Source organism: Schistocerca gregaria, unplaced genomic scaffold (assembly GCF_023897955.1).
Source record: "Schistocerca gregaria isolate iqSchGreg1 unplaced genomic scaffold, iqSchGreg1.2 ptg000066l, whole genome shotgun sequence".
Taxonomy (NCBI): Eukaryota; Metazoa; Arthropoda; class Insecta; order Orthoptera; family Acrididae; genus Schistocerca; species Schistocerca gregaria.
Window position 1 is genome coordinate 15,410,728 of NW_026061707.1, and position 24,142 is coordinate 15,434,869.

The 24,142-nt window shown below is 27.1% G+C and overlaps 1 protein-coding gene and 2 long non-coding RNA genes across 4 annotated transcripts in view; 2 read left to right on the plus strand and 1 right to left on the minus strand.

Moving 5' to 3' along the window:
• The window catches only part of LOC126301324 (uncharacterized), a 33,179-nt gene extending 25,945 nt beyond the window's left edge, over positions 1–7,234 (plus strand). The window contains exon 2 of the long non-coding RNA XR_007553038.1: positions 7,084–7,234. This is a non-coding gene — a long non-coding RNA (uncharacterized LOC126301324). The remainder of the gene's footprint in view (positions 1–7,083) is intronic.
• The window catches only part of LOC126301315 (NADH-ubiquinone oxidoreductase chain 5-like), a 371,580-nt gene that overhangs the window by 292,186 nt on the left and 55,252 nt on the right, over positions 1–24,142 (plus strand). The gene's annotated exons all lie outside the window — the stretch shown is intronic.
• Positions 1–24,142, minus strand: part of LOC126301317 (uncharacterized) — a 135,936-nt gene that overhangs the window by 107,096 nt on the left and 4,698 nt on the right. The window lies entirely within an intron of this gene.

Below are 24,142 nucleotides of genomic sequence, written 5' to 3' on the forward strand. Positions count from 1 at the left end.
ACGGCCTAAGATGAAAAACTTCATGTCATTGATTCCACAAAACAATATTTTTAATTAAAATACTTAAGCAAACTAAACAAAGAAATATTCACCCTTTAAACAGAGAATATTTAAAGGCAATCAATGTAAAAGTAAAAGATGATATTCACGAAAATAACCAAGAGAACAAGTATAAACACCAGAATAATAATTCCCATGCTGAGAATAAGAATATATATACAAAGTATAAACAGCTCTAAAAAAAGATAAAAAAATCAAAGCAAAGAATCTAAAAGAAGATCAAGATATAATTCTATTTAATAATCTAATTTCACCTACCAAATTTAAAGAAGGAGGAGCAGCCATATTTGATGATCTTAAAAGAAATCATCATAAAGCCATTCTTGGCATCAAATTAATTATACCCTTGTTAATTAATAATCTTCGTCTACCTAAACGTTCATAAATAATATTAGATAAACAAAATAAACCAGAAGAACATAAACCATGACCAACCATTAGAGAAAGAGAACCTACACAACCTCATCAATTCATAGTCATCAATCCACCAATAACCATTCTTATATGAGCAACAGAAGAATATGCAATTAAAGACTTTAAATCAACCTGATGAAAACAAATAAATCTTACAATAACACCCCCAGATAAACCTAAAGACAATCAAAAATAATTAAACTTTAAACCCAAATAAGAAATAACCTTTATAACACGAAAAATACCATAACCACCTAAATTTAATAAAACACCAGCAAGAATTATTCTACCTGAAATAGGGGCCTCTACATGAGCCTTAGGAAGTCATAAATGAACCAAAAACAAAGGTATCTTAACTAAAAAAGCCAAAATTATAAATACATAAAACATAAAATAATAAGAACCAAAATCAACCAATAAAGGAAAATATAAAGTATTAGAAAAATCATAAACCTTAAATAAAACTAATAATAAAGGTAATCTAGCAACCAAAGTATAAAAAATTAAATAAACACCAGCCTGCAAACGCTCAGGTTGATAACCCCAACCCAAAATTAAAAGTAAAGTAGGAACTAATCTAGCCTCAAAAAAAATATAAAAAGAAAGAAGACTTAATCTAGCAAATGAACAATAAAGCATAATTATTAAAATCAAAACCATAAAAACAAAAAAATTAGAATGATATGAACTTAAATAAACTGAACCTCTAGCAGTGATTATTAAAGAACAAATCCAAAAACTAAGTAAAATTAAACTAAAAGAAAAATAATCAATACCAAAATAATATCTAATTATATTCAAATCAGCATATGAATAAACACAAATTATAAAAACAAAACCCGACAGAAACATTAAAGAATGAACCAACCATCAACAATTATTTAATAAACAAAGAGGCATCAAAAAAATAGTTATAAATAAATACTTTAACATAAAGATAAACCAAAAGAATTAAAAAAATCATTACCATGAGAACGAATTATTGAAACTAAAATAGAAAGACCTAAAGCACCCTCACAAACAGAAAAAACTAAAAAAATAACAGGAAAAAAATAATCATAATCAAACTCAATAAGAAAATCAATAACTAACATTAATAAAGAAAGAACAATATATTCTAATCTCAAAAGAACCATTAATAAATGTTTACGTTTAGAAGAAAAAATATAAACACCAGCAAAATAAATCAATAAAGAAGTAAAAATAGAGAATATAAACATTAGTTTTAATAGTTTAAAAAAAACGCCGGTCTTGTAAACCGGAAATAAGTCCAGCCCCCACTTTTAAAACTTCAGAGGTGGAAAAGCTTCCATCATCGGTCCCCAAAACCGGTATTTTAAATAAACTAACCCCTGAAATGATCAAAATAATAATTATATCATTATCAAATGTAATAAATATTAATTTTATTAAATTAAGACACCCAATATCAATAATGCTTTTTATTATCCTTCAAACCTTCCTAGTTGGAATAATAACAGGAACAATAATAGAAAGATATTGATACAAATTATAATTATATACCTATTATATACCTATTATAATTGGTGGATTTGGTAATTGACATGTTCCACTAATAATTGGTGCACCAGATATAGCATTTCCACGAATAAATAATATAAGTTTTTGATTACTACCACCTTCACTAACCCTTCTTCTTACATCTTCTATAGTAGATAATGGTGCTGGTACAGGATGAACAGTTTACCCTCCTCTAGCAGGAGCTATTGCACACGGGGGTGCATCTGTAGATCTAGCTATTTTTTCACTGCACTTAGCAGGTGTATCATCTATTCTTGGTGCAGTGAATTTCATTACAACAGCAATTAATATACGATCAGAAAGTATAACTTTAGATCAAACACCTTTATTTGTATGATCTGTAGCTATTACAGCATTACTTCTCCTTCTTTCACTTCCAGTTTTAGCAGGAGCTATTACTATATTATTAACAGATCGAAATTTAAATACATCATTCTTTGACCCTGCAGGAGGGGGTGACCCAATTCTATATCAACATCTATTTTGATTCTTTGGACACCCAGAAGATTATATTTTAATTCTAACGGGGTTCGGAATTATTTCACATATTGTATGTCAAGAAAGAGGAAAAATTGAATCATTTGGAACATTAGGTATAATTTATGCTGTACTATCAATTGGACTAATAGGATTTATTGTATGAGCACATCATATATTTACAGTAGGAATGGATGTTGACACACGAGCATATTTTACATCAGCAACAATAATTATTGCTGTACCTACAGGAATTAAGGTATTTAGATGATTAGCTACATTATATGGAACTAAATTCAAGTTCAATCCACCATTATTATGAGCTCTAGGATTTATTTTCCTATTTACAATTGGTGGATTAACAGGATTAGTATTAGCAAATTCATCACTTGATATTGTATTACATGATACATATTATGTAGTAGCCCACTTTCATTATGTATTATCTATAGGAGCAGTATTTGCAATTATAGGAGGTGTCATTCAATGATATCCACTATTTACAGGATTAACTATAAATAATACATGATTAAAAATCCAATTTACAATTATATTCATTGGAGTAAATTTAACATTCTTTCCTCAACACTTCCTAGGATTAGCAGGAATACCTCGACGATACTCTGACTACCCAGACGCATATACATCATGAAACGTAGTATCAAGAATTGGGTCTACAATTTCTATTGTAGGAATCATTATATTCATTGTAATTATATGAGAAAGAATGATTACAAACCGAGCAATTATATTTAGAGCTAACACAAGAAGATCAACAGAATGACTACAAAATAACCCTCCTGCAGAACATAGTTACTCAGAATTACCATTAATCTCTAGATTCTAATATGGCAGATTAGTGCAGTAGATTTAAGCTCTACAAATAAAGGTTTGACCTTTTATTAGAAAATATTTATTAATGGCAACATGATCAAATTTATCTCTTCAAGATGGAGCTTCACCATTAATGGAGCAATTATCATTCTTTCATGATCATACTATGGTCGTATTATTATTAATTACAGTAATTGTAGGTTATGCCCTAAGTTGTATATTATTTATTGCCTATACTAACCGTAATATACTTCATGGACATTTAATTGAAACAATCTGAACAGCTTTACCAGCAATTACATTAATTTTTATTGCCCATCCATCATTACGACTATTATATTTACTTGATGATTCAGTAGATGCAATAATTACAATTAAAACCATTGGACGACAATGATATTGAAGATATGAATATTCAGACTTCATAGACGTAGAATTTGACACTTATATAACACCAGAACAAGACCTAGAAAATGATGGATTCCGACTACTAGATGTAGATAACCGAACAATCCTACCAATAAATACAGAAGTACGAGTATTAACAAGAGCATCAGATGTTCTACACTCATGAGCAGTTCCTGCATTAGGGGTTAAAATTGATGCAACGCCAGGTCGGTTAAATCAAGGAACATTCACAATAAATCGACCTGGATTATTCTTTGGACAATGCTCAGAAATCTGTGGAGCAAACCACAGATTTATACCAATTGTAATTGAAAGAACTTCAGTAAATTTATTTATTAAGTGATTATCTAAGATAATTTAAGGAGTTAGTTAAAATAAATAACATTAGAGTGTCAATCTAAAGTAACTAAAAAAAATTTGTACACCTTGAAATTCATCAGATGACTGAAAGTAAGTAATGGTCTCTTAAACCAAATAATAGTAAATTAACGACTACTTCTGATGGGGAAATTATATCCAAATCCCTCAAATATCCCCTCTTATATGATTCTCACTATTCATTATATTTTCAGCTACATTAATCTTGTTTAATCAAATAAACTTCTTCTCATTTAAACCTAACCTTATTAAAAGAGCAGAAAAAGGAACAATTGAAATAAAAAACTTAAATTGAAAATGATAACAAATCTATTCTCAACATTTGACCCATCAACTAACATCTTTAATTTATCATTAAATTGAACTAGAACATTTCTAGGACTATTATTAATCCCATCACTATTTTGTCTTACACCATCACGAATTAACATTATCTGAAATAAACTAAATTTAACCTTACATAATGAATTTAAAACACTTCTTGGACCAAAATCATTTAATGGAACAACATTCATTTTCATCTCAATTTTTATTATAATATTATTTAACAATTTCATAGGATTATTCCCTTATATTTTTACTAGAACAAGACATTTAGCATTAACATTTGCAATTGCCCTACCTATATGGCTAAGATTTATATTATTTGGATGAATTAACCATACTAATCATATATTTATTATATTATTTAATCTTTATTTATTTATTAGTGAAAAGAAAGATTAAATAAGAAAGAATATAATCCATTTATTGCTATACATGTTCCATATTAATCTTTAATTATATATAATAGAGAAGTTGTTGTGGTCATACATAGGGGCGTTTCTTTTTTTTGTTAATGTTTGTGGTTTTTTTCTTTTTTTTCTTTAAATATTTGATTCTTTTATTTTTTCCTGAATTAATAGATTTAAAATTTTCTTATTTTTTATTTTGAAAAGTTTTATTCTTGCTTGTTTATTCACTTTTTCTTTGTATTATATGTAAGTTTTGTTAGACTAAATGTTCTTTTAGCAGTAATTTGATTTAATTATCAAGTGATTTTGGATTTAGCAATTGATTTAGTGTCGGCATAATTCGTCCCAGCAGCCGCGGTTATACGATTGATACAAGTGAATATTATTGGTTAAAACAGTTGTTTATATTATTAGGGTTGAAATATAAATTTGTAAGGTGAAATGTTAAAATTTATTTGTGGCCCTTTTTATGAATCTGTGAAATTTAAATAATAAACTAGGATTAGATACCCTTTTATTTTAAATGTTAATTATATTTACCAGGGTTCTATTAGTTAAGGTCTTTAAACCCAAAGAATTTGGCGGTATCTCATTCCATTCAGAGGAACCTACCCCATGATTGATAATACACGATTTACTCTACTTAATTTATTTGTTTGTATATCTCCGTTATCAGAGAATCTTTTTAGAGTTATAATTCTCAAGATTTATAATTATAAAATATTTCAGGTCAAGGTGCAGCTTATAGTTAAGAGGAGGTGGGTTACAATAGATTTTTGTTTATAACGGATTTGATAGTGAAATACTGTTAATGAAGGTGGATTTGATAGTAATTTAATTTATTTAATTTAACTGATATTGGCTCTGAGATGTGTACACATCGCCCGTCGCTCTCATTATTGATTATTCTATTTTATTTTAAAGTAGCTTCAATTTAGATGAGATAAGTCGTAACATAGTAGATGTACTGGAAAGTGTATCTAGGAAGAGTTTCAAGATATAACTTATTAGTAAAGTGTTTCATTTACACAGAAAATTTTTCTTTGCAAATCAGGATATCTTGATTATTTATTTTATTATATTAATTTTTTGTTTATTTAATTATTTAATATAAATAATTTAATTGTATTTTTGTCTTAGTATATTTTATAGAATTGATTTTTTAAATTATAGTTTATTGGTAATGTAAGTGTTTTATGAAATATTATTTTAAATTTTTTTAAGTAGATTTTATTTATTGTACCTTTTGTATCAGGGTTTATCAAAATTTTAGTATTTATTTTACTTGTCTCGATTTGGGTTGATTTATAAATAATTTATAGTTAATGTATCATAATTATTATTAAATTATTTATAGAAATGAGATGTTAATCGTTTCCCAAGATATCTAGTTTCTTAAGAAAAAATTTAATTTTTTAAAGTTATTTGTTTTTATTTAATTTTTTAAGTAAAAATATTAACTTATTTATTCTTTAAGGGATAAGCTTTGAAGTTAATAACCTATAATTTATTTTATAGAAATATAATAGTAAGCTTTAAACCAGCTATCTTTAAGATTACGTTTTAGTTCATTATTTTTTATTTTGATTTTATAAATATTTTAGGTTTTTTATTAAGATTATTAATTTAATTTTAAAATTTTTGTAATAATGATAGAATTAGTATATTTATTTGTATGAAATTTTTACCTTGTGAACTTATTATAAGGAACTAGGCAAAATTGATTTCCGCCTGTTTATCAAAAACATGTCCTCTTGTTTATATTTTGAGGTCTGGCCTGCTCACTGAGCGTATTTTTAAAGAGCCGCGGTATTTTGACCGTGCAAAGGTAGCATAATCATTAGTCTCTTAATTAGTGGCTGGAATGAATGGCTTGACGAGAAATCAACTGTCTCTTAATAAATTTTTGAATTTAACTTTTGAGTCAAAAGGCTTAAATTCTTCTTTAGGACGAGAAGACCCTATAGAGCTTGACATTTTACTTTTATATAGTTTTTTGTTTGTCTTTCTATATTTAATGATGATGTTTTGTTGGGGTGACATGAAGAATAGATAAACTCTTCATTATTATATCATTTATTTATGTTTGTTATTTTGATCCATAATTTATGATCATAAGATTAAGTTACCTTAGGGATAACAGCGTAATTGTTTTTGAGAGCTCATATCGACAAAGCAGATTGCGACCTCGATGTTGGATTAAGAAAAATTTTTGGTGCAGGAGCCCAATGATTAGGTCTGTTCGACCTTTAAATTCTTACATGATCTGAGTTCAGACCGGCGTGAGCCAGGTCGGTTTCTATCCTAAGATTGTTAATCCATATTAGTACGAAAGGACCATATGGTTAAAATATTTTTTGTTATATTGATTAATATTAATTTATTTACTATTTTGACAGATTAATGTGTTGAATTTAGAATTCATTTATGTAGATTTTTTCTACAAATAGTATTGATATTTTATGATTTATTTATATTTATTTTGAATTTTCTTTTATTGGTTATTTGTGTTTTAATTAGTGTTGCCTTTTTAACTTTATTAGAGCGTAAGGTTTTAGGTTATATTCAGATTCGAAAGGGTCCAAATAAGGTAGGTTTTGGTTGGAATTCCTCAGCCATTTAGAGATGCTATTAAGTTAATTTGTAAGGAGCAGCCAATTCCTATTATATCTAATTACCTACTTTATTATTTTTCCCCTGTTTTTAATTTAATGATTTCTTTAGCCGTTTGAGTAATTTTTCCTTATTTAACTTATATGTGTTCTTTTTCTTATGGATTTTTATTTTTTTTATGTTGTACTAGATTAGGTGTTTATACTGTTATAATTGCTGGTTGATCTTCTAATTCAAATTATTCATTATTAGCTTCTCTTCGTTCTGTTGCTCAAACAATTTCTTATGAAGTTAGTTTAGCTTTAATTTTATTGTCTTTAATTATTTTAATTGGTAGTTTTAATATGTTTGATTTTATAAACTATCAGCTTTATTGTTGATTTATTATTATTTCTTTTCCTTTAGCTTTAGCTTGTTTTGCTTCTTGCTTAGCTGAAACTAATCGTACTCCTTTTGATTTTGCTGAAGGGGAATCTGAGTTAGTTTCAGGATTTAATATTGAGTATGGTGCGGGTGGTTTTACTTTAATATTTTTAGCTGAATATACTAGAATTGTCTTCATAAGAATGTTATTGGCTTTAATTTTTTTGGGTGGTGATTTTTATTCTTTTATATTTTTTATTAAGCTTGCTATTATATCTTTTGGTTTTATTTGGGTTCGTGGAACATTACCACGGTTCCGTTATGATAAATTAATGTACTTAGCTTGAAAAAGTTTTTTACCTTTATCTTTGAATTTTTTTATTTTCTTTGTTGGTTTAAAGATTTTATTTATCTCATTTGTTTAGTGAAATTTTTTGAGAAAAGTTAATAGAAGAGTTAAACTTCTAATTTTATGTTTTCAAAACATATGCTTTTCCTAAGCTAATTAACTTTATTCCTTAATTAATTTATCTCATGCGTTTGCGACATGGACATTAATTAAGAAATATGTGAAGTAAATAATTGTGAAGATTTGACCTGTTATAATATAAGGTTCTTCAACAGGTCGTTTACCAATTCACGTTAGTAAGCATACAACAACTACTATAATTCAGAATAAAATTTGATTAATAGGGTAAAATTGAATGCCTCGGAATGGTGTTTTATTATAAAATGGTAAAATTATTAAGATTCTAATTGATAAAAATAATGCAATAACACCTCCTAACTTATTAGGGATAGATCGTAGAATTGCATATGCAAATAGGAAATATCATTCTGGTTGAATGTGAACTGGTGTTACTAATGGGTTGGCAGGTACAAAGTTATCTGGATCTCCTAATAGGTAAGGATTAATTAAACATAGTATAATTAATAATGATGTTATTATTACAAATGTAATAGAATCCTTAAAGGTAAAGTATGGATGGAATGGAATTTTTTCAATATCTCCATTTAGTCCAAGAGGATTATTAGATCCTGTTTGGTGAAGAAAAAATAAATGAATTGCTGCTATAGCAGCAATAATAAATGGTAATACAAAATGGAATGTGAAGAAACGATTTAATGTTGCATTATCAACAGCGAATCCTCCTCATACTCATTGGACTAAATCTGTTCCTAAGTATGGGATTGCTGATAATAAATTAGTAATTACTGTTGCACCTCAAAAAGATATTTGGCCTCAGGGTAAGACATATCCTATAAATGCAGTTGCTATAACTAAAAATAAAATCACTGTACCAATTATTCAGGTATGTATATATATATAAGATCCATAGTAAATTCCCCGTCCTACATGTAAGTAAATACAAATAAAAAATAAAGATGCTCCATTTGCGTGTAAGGTTCGGATAATTCGACCATTATTTACGTCTCGGCAGATGTGTACTACACTACTGAATGCTATTTCAATATTTGATGTATAATGTATAGCTAAAAATAGTCCAGTTACGATTTGAATTACCAAACATAACCCTAATAGGGATCCAAAATTTCATCAAAATGAAATATTTGTTGGGGCAGGTAAGTCAATTAAAGAGTTATTAATAATTTTAATTAAAGGATGTCTTAATCGTAAGGGTTTATTCATTAGTAATTATCTTATTTTACGAATAGGTCCCTGATTAATATTGGTGATTTTAACAACTGCTAGTAGTGCTAAAAATAAATAAATTATTATTATTATTGTAATAATGAATGTTGGTCTATTATATAATTTTTCTAAAGATATTGTTATTTCTTGATAATTGATTGAATTATCAATATTTATAGTTTCGGTGTTTTTGAACAAGTCTATAAATATAGATATATCTAGAATAATTAATATTAATATGATAAATACTCACATTATTAATGTAATAATTATAGTGATTGATTTAGGCTGAAATATTTCGTTTGATGCAATTCTTGTAATGTAAATAAATAATACTAGTATACCACCAAGAAATGTTAAAAATAAAATATATGATAATCAATATCTTTCTATTATTGTTCCTGTTATTAATCCAACTAGGAAGGTTTGAAGGATAATAAAAAGCATTATTGATATTGGGTGTCTTAATTTAATAACATTAATATTTATTACATTTGATAATGATATAATTATTATTTTGATCATTTCAGGGGTTAGTTTATTTAAAATACCGGTTTTGGGGACCGATGATGGAAGCTTTTCCACCTCTGAAGTTTTAAAAGTGGGGGCTGGACTTATTTCCGGTTTACAAGACCGGCGTTTTTTTAAACTATTAAAACTAATGTTTATATTCTCTATTTTTACTTCTTTATTGATTTATTTTGCTGGTGTTTATGTTTTTTCTTCTAAACGTAAACATTTATTAATGGTTCTTTTGAGATTAGAATATATTGTTCTTTCTTTATTTATGTTAGTTATTGTTTTTCTTATTGAGTTTGATTATGATTATTTTTTTCCTGTTATTTTTTTAGTTTTTTCTGTTTGTGAGGGTGCTTTAGGTCTTTCTATTTTAGTTTCAATAATTCGTTCTCATGGTAATGATTGTTTTAATTCTTTTGGTTTATCTTTATGTTAAAGTATTTATTTATAACTATTTTTTTGATCCCTCTTTGTTTATTAAATAATTGTTGATGGTTGGTTCATTCTTTAATGTTTCTGTCGGGTTTTGTTTTTATAATTTGTGTTTATTCATATGCTGATTTGAATATAATTAGATATTATTTTGGTATTGATTATTTTTCTTTTAGTTTAATTTTACTTAGTTTTTGGATTTGTTCTTAAATAATCACTGCTAGAGGTTCAGTTTATTTAAGTTCATATCATTCTAATTTTTTTGTTTTTATGGTTTTGATTTTAATAATTATGCTTTATTGTTCATTTGCTAGATTAAGTCTTCTTTATTTTTATATTTTTTTTGAGGCTAGATTAGTTCCTACTTTACTTTTAATTTTGGGTTGGGGTTATCAACCTGAGCGTTTGCTGGCTGGTGTTTATTTAATTTTTTATACTTTGGTTGCTAGATTACCTTTATTATTAGTTTTATTTAAGGTTTATGATTTTTCTAATACTTTATATTTTCCTTTATTGGTTGATTTTGGTTCTTATTATTTTATGTTTTATGTATTTATAATTTTGGCTTTTTTAGTTAAGATACCTATGTTTTTGGTTCATTTATGACTTCCTAAGGCTCATGTAGAGGCCCCTATTTCAGGTAGAATAATTCTTGCTGGTGTTTTATTAAAGTTAGGTGGTTATGGTATTTTTCGTGTTATAAAGGTTATTTCTTATTTGGGTTTAAAGTTTAATTATTTTTGATTGTCTTTAGGTTTATCTGGGGGTGTTATTGTAAGATTTATTTGTTTTCGTCAGGTTGATTTAAAGTCTTTAATTGCATATTCTTCTGTTGCTCATATAAGAATGGTTATTGGTGGATTGATGACTATGAATTGATGAGGTTGTGTAGGTTCTCTTTCTCTAATGGTTGGTCATGGTTTATGTTCTTCTGGTTTATTTTGTTTATCTAATATTATTTATGAACGTTTAGGTAGACGAAGATTATTAATTAACAAGGGTATAATTAATTTGATGCCAAGAATGGCTTTATGATGATTTCTTTTAAGATCATCAAATATGGCTGCTCCTCCTTCTTTAAATTTGGTAGGTGAAATTAGATTATTAAATAGAATTATATCTTGATCTTCTTTTAGATTCTTTGCTTTGATTTTTTTATCTTTTTTTAGAGCTGTTTATACTTTGTATATATATTCTTATTCTCAGCATGGGAATTATTATTCTGGTGTTTATACTTGTTCTCTTGGTTATTTTCGTGAATATCATCTTTTACTTTTACATTGATTGCCTTTAAATATTCTCTGTTTAAAGGGTGAATATTTCTTTGTTTAGTTTGGTTAAGTATTTTAATTAAAAATATTGTTTTGTGGAATCAATGATATGAAGTTTTTCATCATAGGCCGTGAATTTATTTTCTATTTGTTCTTTGAGTTTTTTTTCTTTGTTTATTTCGAGAACTATAATTTTTATTTTAGGTATTTATTATTTAATAATTGATTATAGAGTTTTTGTTGAGTGAGAGCTTTCCAATTTAAATGGTTCTATAGTTGTTATAACTTTAATTTTGGATTGAATATCTCTTATTTTTATATCTTTTGTTATATATATGTCTTCTTTGGTTATTTAATATAGAGATGATTATATATCTGGTGAAAAGAATATAAATCTTTTTATTATTATTGTTTTAATATTTATTCTTTCTATAGGTTTTTTAATTATTAGTCCTAATTTAATTAGAATTTTATTAGGTTGGGATGGTTTAGGTTTAGTTTCTTATTGTTTAGTTATTTATTATCAAAATGTAAAATCTTATAGTGCTGGTATATTAACTGCACTTTCTAATCGTATTGGTGATGTTGCTATTTTAATTTCTATTGCATGAATGTTAAATTTTGGTGGTTGAAATTATATTTATTATTATGATTTTATTTCTAATTCTTTTGAAATAAAGCTCATTACTATATTAATTGTTTTAGCAGCTATAACTAAGAGAGCTCAGATTCCTTTCTCTTCATGACTTCCTGCTGCTATAGCAGCTCCTACTCCTGTTTCTGCTTTAGTTCATTCTTCTACTCTTGTTACTGCTGGTGTTTATTTATTAATTCATTTTAGACCAATATTGGATACTTATAATTGTGGTTGATGTTTACTTTTAATTGGTTGTATAACTATATTTATAGCTGGATTGGGCGCTAATTTTGAGTTTGATTTAAAGAAGATTATTGCTCTTTCTACTTTAAGACAACTTGGTTTAATAATAAGAATTTTGGCTATAGGTTATCCAAAGCTTGCATTTTTTCATTTATTGGCTCATGCTTTATTTAAGGCATTATAATTTATATGTGCAGGTTCAATAATTCATAATTTGAAGGATTCTCAGGATATTCGTTTTATAGGATCAATTGTTAATTTCATACCTTTAACTTCAGTTTGTTTTAATGTTTCTAGTTTATCTTTGTGTGGAATACCTTTTTTAGCGGGATTTTATTCAAAGGATTTAATTCTTGAGATGGTTTATTTAAGGTGAATTAATTGTTTAATTTTTTTTCTTTATTTTTTTTCTACTGTCTTAACTGCTTCTTATTCTTTTCGTTTGTTTTATTATTCAATATCTGGTGATAATAATTTTTATTCTAGATTTTCTTTTGATGATAAGGGTTATTATATTTCATTTGGAATAATTGGTCTATTGTTTGTTGCTGTTTTTGGTGGTAGTCTTTTATCTTGATTAATTTTTCCTATTCCTCATGTGATTGTTTTACCTTATTATTTAAAGTTTTTAACTATTACAGTTGTTATTTTAGGTGCTTATTTAGGTTATCTTATTTCTAATTTTGATTTTTCTCATAATTTATTTTCTTTAAGTATACTTTCTTTTGTTAGATTTGCTGGTTCTATATGATTTATACCTTTTCTTTCAACTAAGTTTATTAGATATATTCCTTTAAAAATAGGTTATTATTCATCTAAGTCATTTGATTATGGTTGAGGTGAATTACTTGGTGGTCAAGGTTTATATAGATTATTTATTTATTTAATTGGTTATATTCAAGGTTGATATGATTCTAATTTCAAGATTTATTTTTAACTTTTATTTTTGGAATATTTATTTTGGTAATATTATTTTTCGTTTACTTAAATAGCTTATAATTAGAGCGTGACACTGAAGATGTTAAGGAAGTATTTTTACTTTTAAGTATTTATAAATATAGATATATTATTTTTACAGTGAAAATGTAATGTTTTATTTAAACTATATAAATTTTAGAAATGTTAACGGAGTTTAACCGCTAATATAAAAAGTTAGCCGCTTTCATATTGGCTTTACATTTCCTTAATTGGAACTATTATAGTTCAATTATATTATTAACAGTAATACGCCTCTTTTTGGCTTCAATTAATAAGAATAAGGGTAGTACATACCAATCTTCCAGGTCGAAACTGACTGCAATATTTCGCTTCTTATTCTATTTAAGGTTGATTGATAATATCAAAACTTTTTGAATGCAACCCAAATGTTATATTTAACTACAACCCTTTATTCTGCTCATTGTAATGCTCCTTGGTTTCATTCATGGTATAGTCCTCCTAATAGAACTAGAATAAAAAATATTGTTGATACTGTTCAGATTATAATGTCTGAAGTTTTAAAAATAATTACAATTAGTAGAATTAGTGCAATTTCTACATCAAAAATTAAAAAGATTACTGCAATTAGGAAGAATCGTATTGAGAATGGTATTCGTGCTGATCTTTTTGGATCAAACCCACATTCAAATGGTGATCTTTTTTCTCGATCATTAATTAATTTTTTTGATAGTGTTGTTGCCAGGATTATAACAATTATTGGAATAATAAATCTTATGAAAACTCTTGTTGATAGAATTAGAATTGTTTTTCTTGATTTATATCAAGCTTTCTGATTGGAAGTCAAATGTACTATTTATACTAGAAAAACAATTATCTACCTCATCAATAAATAGAGATATATAAGAATAATCATACTACGTCTACGAAGTGTCAGTATCATGCTGCTGCTTCAAATCCAAAGTGATGTCTTGGTGAAAATTTATTTATTGAGTGTCGAAGTAGACATGTTGATAAAAAGATTGTTCCAATAATTACGTGTAAACCATGGAATCCTGTTGCAACAAAGAATGTTGATCCATAAACTGCATCTGCAATGGTAAAAGGTGCTTCTCAATATTCATATGCTTGAAGTATTGTAAAGTATAGTCCTAATAACACTGTGAAGAATAATCCTTGTAGTGCTTGAGTATGATTAGATTCCATTAAACTATGATGTGCTCATGTTACTGTTACTCCTGATGCTAAAAGAATAGCTGTATTAAGTAATGGAATTTGTATAGGGTTAAAGGGTTGAATTCCTATTGGAGGTCATAGTATTCCTAGTTCAATTGTTGGTGCTAATCTTCTTCTAAAGAATGCTCAAAAAAAAGAAACGAAAAATAATACCTCTGATGCAATAAATAAAATTATTCCTCATCGTAATCCAATTGATACAAATCCTGTATGTAATCCTTGATATGTTCCTTCTCGTACTACATCTCGTCATCATTGAATTATAGTTAGTAGGGTAATTCCAAATCCAATTATGAATAAGTTAATATTAAATAGGTGGAATCATTTTGCTAGTCCTGATACTAGGACTATTGCTCCAATTGCTCCTGTTAATGGTCAAGGTCTATAGTCTACTAAGTGGAATGGGTGGTTTGAGTGAGTTGTTAACATAGGTTTAATATACTTCTCTAGAATATAGAGTTCTTAGAATTGAGAAAACATAGGCTTGAATTATTGCTACTGCTGATTCTAGAATTAATACAAGTATTTGTCCAATAATTAGTAATGAGATTAAGTTTATTGCTATAGATGGTCCTGTGTTTCCTAATAAGGTTAATAATAAGTGTCCTGCAATTATATTTGCTGCCAACCGTACTGCTAATGTACCTGGTCAAATAACATTACTAATTGTTTCAATTAGTACTATAAATGATATTAATGCAGGCGGTGTACCTTGTGGTACAAGGTGTGTAAATATATGATTAGTAAGGTTAATTCATCCAAATAATATAAATCTTAGCCATATAGGTAGAGCAATTGCAAATGTTAATGCTAAATGTCTTGTTCTAGTAAAAATATAAGGGAATAATCCTATGAAATTGTTAAATAATATTATAATAAAAATTGAGATGAAAATGAATGTTGTTCGATTAAATGATTTTGGTCCAAGAAGTGTTTTAAATTCATTATGTAAGGTTAAATTTAGTTTATTTCAGATAATGTTAATTCGTGATGGTGTAAGTCAAAATAGTGATGGGATTAATAATAGTCCTAGAAATGTTCTAGTTCAATTTAATGATAAATTAAAGATGTTAGTTGATGGGTCAAATGTTGAGAATAGATTTGTTATCATTTTCAATTTAAGTTTTTTATTTCAATTGTTCCTTTTTCTGCTCTTTTAATAAGGTTAGGTTTAAATGAGAAGAAGTTTATTTGATTAAACAAGATTAATGTAGCTGAAAATATAATGAATAGTGAGAATCATATAAGAGGGTATATTTGAGGGATTTGGATATAATTTCCCCATCAGAAGTAGTCGTTAATTTACTATTATTTGGTTTAAGAGACCATTACTTACTTTCAGTCATCTGATTAATTTCAAGGTGTACTAATTTTTTTTAGTTACTTTAGATTGACACTCTAATGTTATTTATTTTAACTAACTCCTTAAATTATCTTAGATAATCACTTAATAAATAAATTTACTGAAGTTCTTTCAATTACAATTGGTATAAATCTGTGGTTTGCTCCACAGATTTCTGAGCATTGTCCAAAGAATAATCCAGGTCGATTTATTGTGAATGTTCCTTGATTTAACCGACCTGGCGTTGCATCAATTTTAACCCCTAATGCAGGAACTGCTCATGAGTGTAGAACATCTGATGCTCTTGTTAATACTCGTACTTCTGTATTTATTGGTAGGATTGTTCGGTTATCTACATCTAGTAGTCGGAATCCATCATTTTCTAGGTCTTGTTCTGGTGTTATATAAGTGTCAAATTCTACGTCTATGAAGTCTGAATATTCATATCTTCAATATCATTGTCGTCCAATGGTTTTAATTGTAATTATTGCATCTACTGAATCATCAAGTAAATATAATAGTCGTAATGATGGAAGGGCAATAAAAATTAATGTAATTGCTGGTAAAGCTGTTCAGATTGTTTCAATTAAATGTCCATGAAGTATATTACGGTTAGTATAGGCAATAAATAATATATAACTTAGGGCATAACCTACAATTACTGTAATTAATAATAATACGACCATAGTATGATCATGAAAGAATGATAATTGCTCCATTAATGGTGAAGCTCCATCTTGAAGAGATAAATTTGATCATGTTGCCATTAATAAATATTTTCTAATAAAAGGTCAAACCTTTATTTGTAGAGCTTAAATCTACTGCACTAATCTGCCATATTAGAATCTAGAGATTAATGGTAATTCTGAGTAACTATGTTCTGCAGGAGGGATATTTTGTAGTCATTCTGTTGATCTTCTTATGTTAGCTCTAAATATAATTGCTCGGTTTGTAATCATTCTTTCTCATATAATTACAATGAATATAATGATTCCTACAATAGAAATTGTAGACCCAATTCTTGATACTACGTTTCATGATGTATATGCGTCTGGGTAGTCAGAGTATCGTCGAGGTATTCCTGCTAATCCTAGGAAGTGTTGAGGAAAGAATGTTAAATTTACTCCAATGAATATAATTATAAATTGGATTTTGAATCATGTATTATTTATAGTTAATCCTGTAAATAGTGGATATCATTGAATGACACCTCCTATAATTGCAAATACTGCTCCTATAGATAATACATAATGAAAGTGGGCTACTACATAATATGTATCATGTAATACAATATCAAGTGATGAATTTGCTAATACTAATCCTGTTAATCCACCAATTGTAAATAGGAAAATAAATCCTAGAGCTCATAATAATGGTGGATTGAACTTGAATTTAGTTCCATATAATGTAGCTAATCATCTAAATACCTTAATTCCTGTAGGTACAGCAATAATTATTGTTGCTGATGTAAAATATGCTCGTGTGTCAACATCCATTCCTACTGTAAATATATGATGTGCTCATACAATAAATCCTATTAGTCCAATTGATAGTATAGCATAAATTATACCTAATGTTCCAAATGATTCAATTTTTCCTCTTTCTTGACATACAATATGTGAAATAATTCCGAACCCCGGTAGAATTAAAATATAAACTTCTGGGTGTCCAAAGAATCAAAATAGATGTTGATATAGAATTGGGTCACCCCCTCCTGCAGGGTCAAAGAATGATGTATTTAAATTTCGATCTGTTAATAATATAGTAATAGCTCCTGCTAAAACTGGAAGTGAAAGAAGGAGAAGTAATGCTGTAATAGCTACAGATCATACAAATAAAGGTGTTTGATCTAAAGTTATACTTTCTGATCGTATATTAATTGCTGTTGTAATGAAATTCACTGCACCAAGAATAGATGATACACCTGCTAAGTGCAGTGAAAAAATAGCTAGATCTACAGATGCACCCCCGTGTGCAATAGCTCCTGCTAGAGGAGGGTAAACTGTTCATCCTGTACCAGCACCATTATCTACTATAGAAGGTGTAAGAAGAAGGGTTAGTGAAGGTGGTAGTAATCAAAAACTTATATTATTTATTCGTGGAAATGCTATATCTGGTGCACCAATTATTAGTGGAACAAGTCAATTACCAAATCCACCAATTATAATAGGTATTACTATAAAGAAAATTATTACGAATGTGTGAGCTGTAATAATAACATTATAAATCTGGTCATCCCCAATTAGAGATCCGGGTTGGCCAAGTTCAGCACGAATAAGTATTCTTATTGATGTTCCTACTATTCCTGCTCATGCTCCAAATATGAAGTATAAAGTACTAATGTCCTTATGGTTTGTTGAGAATAATCATTTTTGCGGTAAGATGGCTGAATTTTAGGTGGTAGACTGTAAATCTACTTATGAGATGTTTTCTCTCTTATCATATTTAGGTCTTATATTCAATTATGATTCTAGACTGCAATTCTAGAGGTGTAAAATTTTACTAAGGCCTAAAAGATTATTCTTTTAATTATAACTTTGAAGGTTATTAGTTTGATTAACTTAAGTCCTTAGTATAATGAAATTAAGGTTGATGTTGAAATCAATCCTATTGTTGAAATTATTACTGTTATAGGAAGAATGATTCTTGATTTTTGGGACTTTATCTTTATAGATCACGAATTTTCTGTGTATGATATAATTAGAGCTGAGAATCTAATACGTATATAGTAGTAGAGTGTAATTGTAGTTAATACAACTATAATAGTTATAATAGTTGTTATATTGTTTTCTATTAATGATTGTATTACAATTCATTTTGGTAAGAATCCAAGGAATGGTGGTAGTCCACCTAAAGATAATAAAGATAAGAATATTATGAATTTAATTTCGGTTTTTATATTTCTGGCTGAATAAATTTGATTTATGAAAAATAAATTTATTTGCTTAAATAATAAAACTATAATTAATCTTAATAGTGAGTAAATAATGAAGTATAGTTCTCAGATGTTTTCTCTGACTGTTAATGATCTAATTATTCAACCTAGATGTCTGATTGATGAATATGCTAAAAGTTGTCGTAAGGATGTTTGATTTAAACCTCCTATTGCCCCAATAATAATTCTTAAGATAATAATTGTTCAAATAAAAGTTCTTAATTGAATACAATAAGATAAGACCATTATTGGGGCGATTTTTTGTCATGTTATTAATGTTAAACAATTATTTCATCTTGATGCTCCTATAACTTCTGGAAATCAGAAATGGAAAGGTGCAGCTCCAATCTTTAATAATAGTCTAGATCTAATTATTATTGATGGGATAAATTCTGTTTCCCATCCCATGGGATATTTTATTTGAATCAGCAAAATTGAAAATAATAATATTGTCGATGCTATTGCTTGGACAATAAAATATTTAATTGATGATTCATTTATTATTATATTTTTATTTCTTGTTAGGAGCGGAATAAATGAAAGTAAGTTGATCTCAAGTCCTATTCAAACCCCAAATCAGGAATTTGATGAGATGGACAGGATCGTTCCTATCATTAATGTTGATAGGAAGAGAAGTTTTGTAGAGTTGTTGGTCATTAAAAAGGAGAGGATTGATACCTCTATAAATGGGGTATGAACCCATTAGCTTGTTTAGCTTACCTTTTTACATTAAGGTGTATGATGCACGTTAGTTTTTGATACTAAAGGAGGTAGTTTAATTCCATCTTATGTAATTTTAATTAAGGTAATTTTATTTACTTTATTTACCCTATCAAGGTAACCCTTTAATCAGGCACTTCATTTATGTAATATATAAATCGAAAGTTTTTTTTTGAAATTCTTTTATGTATTATTTTGTTTAATTAGGATTAATTTATCCTGCTCATTTTATTTTTTTTATATATATATATATAATAAATAATTTATATTAATATATTACATTTAATTGAAATTAAAGTATTATAAGTTCATCTTACCATTATCAATTGATTATTTTAATGCAATTATTTACCTAGGATTATAGCTACTTATGTTTTTAGCTTAAAATAGGTTATTATAATATAATATATATAATAATATGTAATTTAATATTTAATATTATTATAATTGGATATAATAAATAAAATTATTAATTTATATATAAAATATTATAATTAATATAATTACTTATATCCAATAGGAATTCAACCCTTTAACCCTATACAAATTCCATTACTTAATACAGCTATTCTTTTAGCATCAGGAGTAACAGTAACATGAGCACATCATAGTTTAATGGAATCTAATCATACTCAAGCACTACAAGGATTATTCTTCACAGTGTTATTAGGACTATACTTTACAATACTTCAAGCATATGAATATTGAGAAGCACCTTTTACCATTGCAGATGCAGTTTATGGATCAACATTCTTTGTTGCAACAGGATTCCATGGTTTACACGTAATTATTGGAACAATCTTTTTATCAACATGTCTACTTCGACACTCAATAAATCAATTTTCACCAAGACATCACTTTGGATTTGAAGCAGCAGCATGATACTGACACTTCGTAGACGTAGTATGATTATTCTTATATATCTCTATTTATTGATGAGGTAGATAATTGTTTTTCTAGTATAAATAGTACATTTGACTTCCAATCAGAAAGCTTGATATAAATCAAGAAAAACAATTCTAATTCTATCAACAAGAGTTTTCATTAGATTTATTATTCCAATAATTGTTATAATCCTGGCAACAACACTATCAAAAAAATTAATTAATGATCGAGAAAAAAGATCACCATTTGATTGTGGGTTTGATCCAAAAAGATCAGCACGAATACCATTCTCAATACGATTCTTCCTAATTGCAGTAATCTTTTTAATTTTTGATGTAGAAATTGCACTAATTCTACCAATTGTAATTATTTTTAAAACTTCAGACATTATAATCTGAACAGTATCAACAATATTTTTTATTCTAGTTCTATTAGGAGGACTATACCATGAATGAAACCAAGGAGCATTACAATGAGCAGAATAAAGGGTTGTAGTTAAATATAACATTTGGGTTGCATTCAAAAAGTATTGATATTATCAATCAACCTTAAATAGAATAAGAAGCGAAATATTGCAGTCAGTTTCGACCTGGAAGATTGGTATGTACTACCCTTATTCTTATTAATTGAAGCCAAAAAGAGGCGTATTACTGTTAATAATATAATTGAACTATAATAGTTCCAATTAAGGAAATGTAAAGCCAATATGAAAGCTGCTAACTTTTTATATTAGTGGTTAAACTCCGTTAACATTTCTAAAATTTATATAGTTTAAATAAAACATTACATTTTCACTGTAAAAATAATATATCTATATTTATAAATACTTAAAAGTAAAAATACTTCCTTAACATCTTCAGTGTCACGCTCTAATTATAAGCTATTTAAGTAAACGAAAAACAATATTACCAAAATAAATATTCAAAAAATAAAAGTTAAAAGATAAATCTTGAAATTAGAATCATATCAACCTTGAATATAACCAATTAAATAAATAAATAATCTATATAAACCTTGACCACCAAGTAATTCACCTCAACCATAATCAAATGACTTAGATGAATAATAACCTATTTTTAAAGGAATATATCTAATAAACTTAGTTGAAAGAAAAGGTATAAATCATATAGAACCAGCAAATCTAACAAAAGAAAGTATACTTAAAGAAAATAAATTATGAGAAAAATCAAAATTAGAAATAAGATAACCTAAATAAGCACCTAAAATAACAACTGTAATAGTTAAAAACTTTAAATAATAAGGTAAAGCAATCACATGAGGAATAGGAAAAATTAATCAAGATAAAAGACTACCACCAAAAACAGCAACAAACAATAGACCAATTATTCCAAATGAAATATAATAACCCTTATCATCAAAAGAAAATCTAGAATAAAAATTATTATCACCAGATATTGAATAATAAAACAAACGAAAAGAATAAGAAGCAGTTAAACCAGTAGAAAAAAAATAAAGAAAAAAATTAAACAATTAATTCATCTTAAACAAACCATCTCAAGAATTAAATCCTTTGAATAAAATCCCGCTAAAAAAGGTATTCCACACAAAGATAAACTAGAAACATTAAAACAAACTGAAGTTAAAGGTATGAAATTAACAATTGATCCTATAAAACGAATATCCTGAGAATCCTTCAAATTATGAATTATTGAACCTGCACATATAAATAATAATGCCTTAAATAAAGCATGAGCCAATAAATGAAAAAATGAAAGCTTTGGATAACCTATAGCCAAAATTCTTATTATTAAACCAAGTTGTCTTAAAGTAGAAAGAGCAATAATCTTCTTTAAATCAAACTCAAAATTAGCGCCCAATCCAGCCATAAATATAGTTATACAACCAATTAAAAGTAAAAATCAACCACAATTATAAGTATCCAATATTGGTCTAAAACGAATTAATAAATAAACACCAGCAGTAACAAGAGTAGAAGAATGAACTAAAGCAGAAACAGGAGTAGGAGCTGCTATAGCAGCAGGAAGTCATGAAGAGAAAGGAATCTGAGCTCTCTTAGTTATAGCTGCAAAAACAATTAATATAGTAATGAGCTTTATTTCAAAAGAATTAGAAATAAAATCATAATAATAAATATAATTTCAACCACCAAAATTTAACATTCATGCAATAGAAATTAAAATAGCAACATCATCAATACGATTAGAAAGTGCAGTTAATATACCAGCACTATAAGATTTTACATTTTGATAATAAATAACTAAACAATAAGAAACTAAACCTAAACCATCTCAACCTAATAAAATTCTAATTAAATTAGGACTAATAATTAAAAAACCTATAGAAAGAATAAATATTAAAACAATAATATTAAAACGATTTATATTCTTTTCACCAGATATATAATCCTCTCTATAATAAATAACCAAAGAAGAAATATATATAACAAAAGATATAAAAATAAGAGATATTCAATCCAAAATTAAAGTTATAACAACTATAGAACCATTTAAATTGAAAAGCTCTCACTCAAAAAAAATCTATAATCAATTATTAAATAATAAATACCTAAAATAAAAATTATAGTTCTCGAAATAAACAAAGAAAAAAACTCAAAGAACAAATAGAAAATAAATTCACGGCCTAAGATGAAAAACTTCATATCATTGATTCCACAAAACAATATTTTTAATTAAAATACTTAAGCAAACTAAACAAAGAAATATTCACCCTTTAAACAGAGAATATTTAAAGGCAATCAATGTAAAAGAAAAAGATGATATTCACGAAAATAACCAAGAGAACAAGTATAAACACCAGAATAATAATTCCCATGCTGAGAATAAGAATATATATACAAAGTATAAACAGCTCTAAAAAAAGATAAAAAAATCAAAGCAAAGAATCTAAAAGAAGATCAAGATATAATTCTATTTAATAATCTAATTTCACCTACCAAATTTAAAGAAGGAGGAGCAGCCATATTTGATGATCTTAAAAGAAATCATCATAAAGCCATTCTTGGCATCAAATTAATTATACCCTTGTTAATTAATAATCTTCGTCTACCTAAACGTTCATAAATAATATTAGATAAACAAAATAAACCAGAAGAACATAAACCATGACCAACCATTAGAGAAAGAGAACCTACACAACCTCATCAATTCATAGTCATCAATCCACCAATAACCATTCTTATATGAGCAACAGAAGAATATGCAATTAAAGACTTTAAATCAACCTGACGAAAACAAATAAATCTTACAATAACACCCCCAGCTAAACCTAAAGACAATGAAAAATAATTAAACTTTAAACCCAAATAAGAAATAACCTTTATAACACGAAAAATACCATAACCACCTAACTTTAATAAAACACCAGCAAGAATTATTCTACCTGAAATAGGGGCCTCTACATGAGCCTTAGGAAGTCATAAATGAACCAAAAACTTAGGTATCTTAACTAAAAAAGCCAAAATTATAAACACATAAAACATAAAATAATAAGAACCAAAATCAACCAAT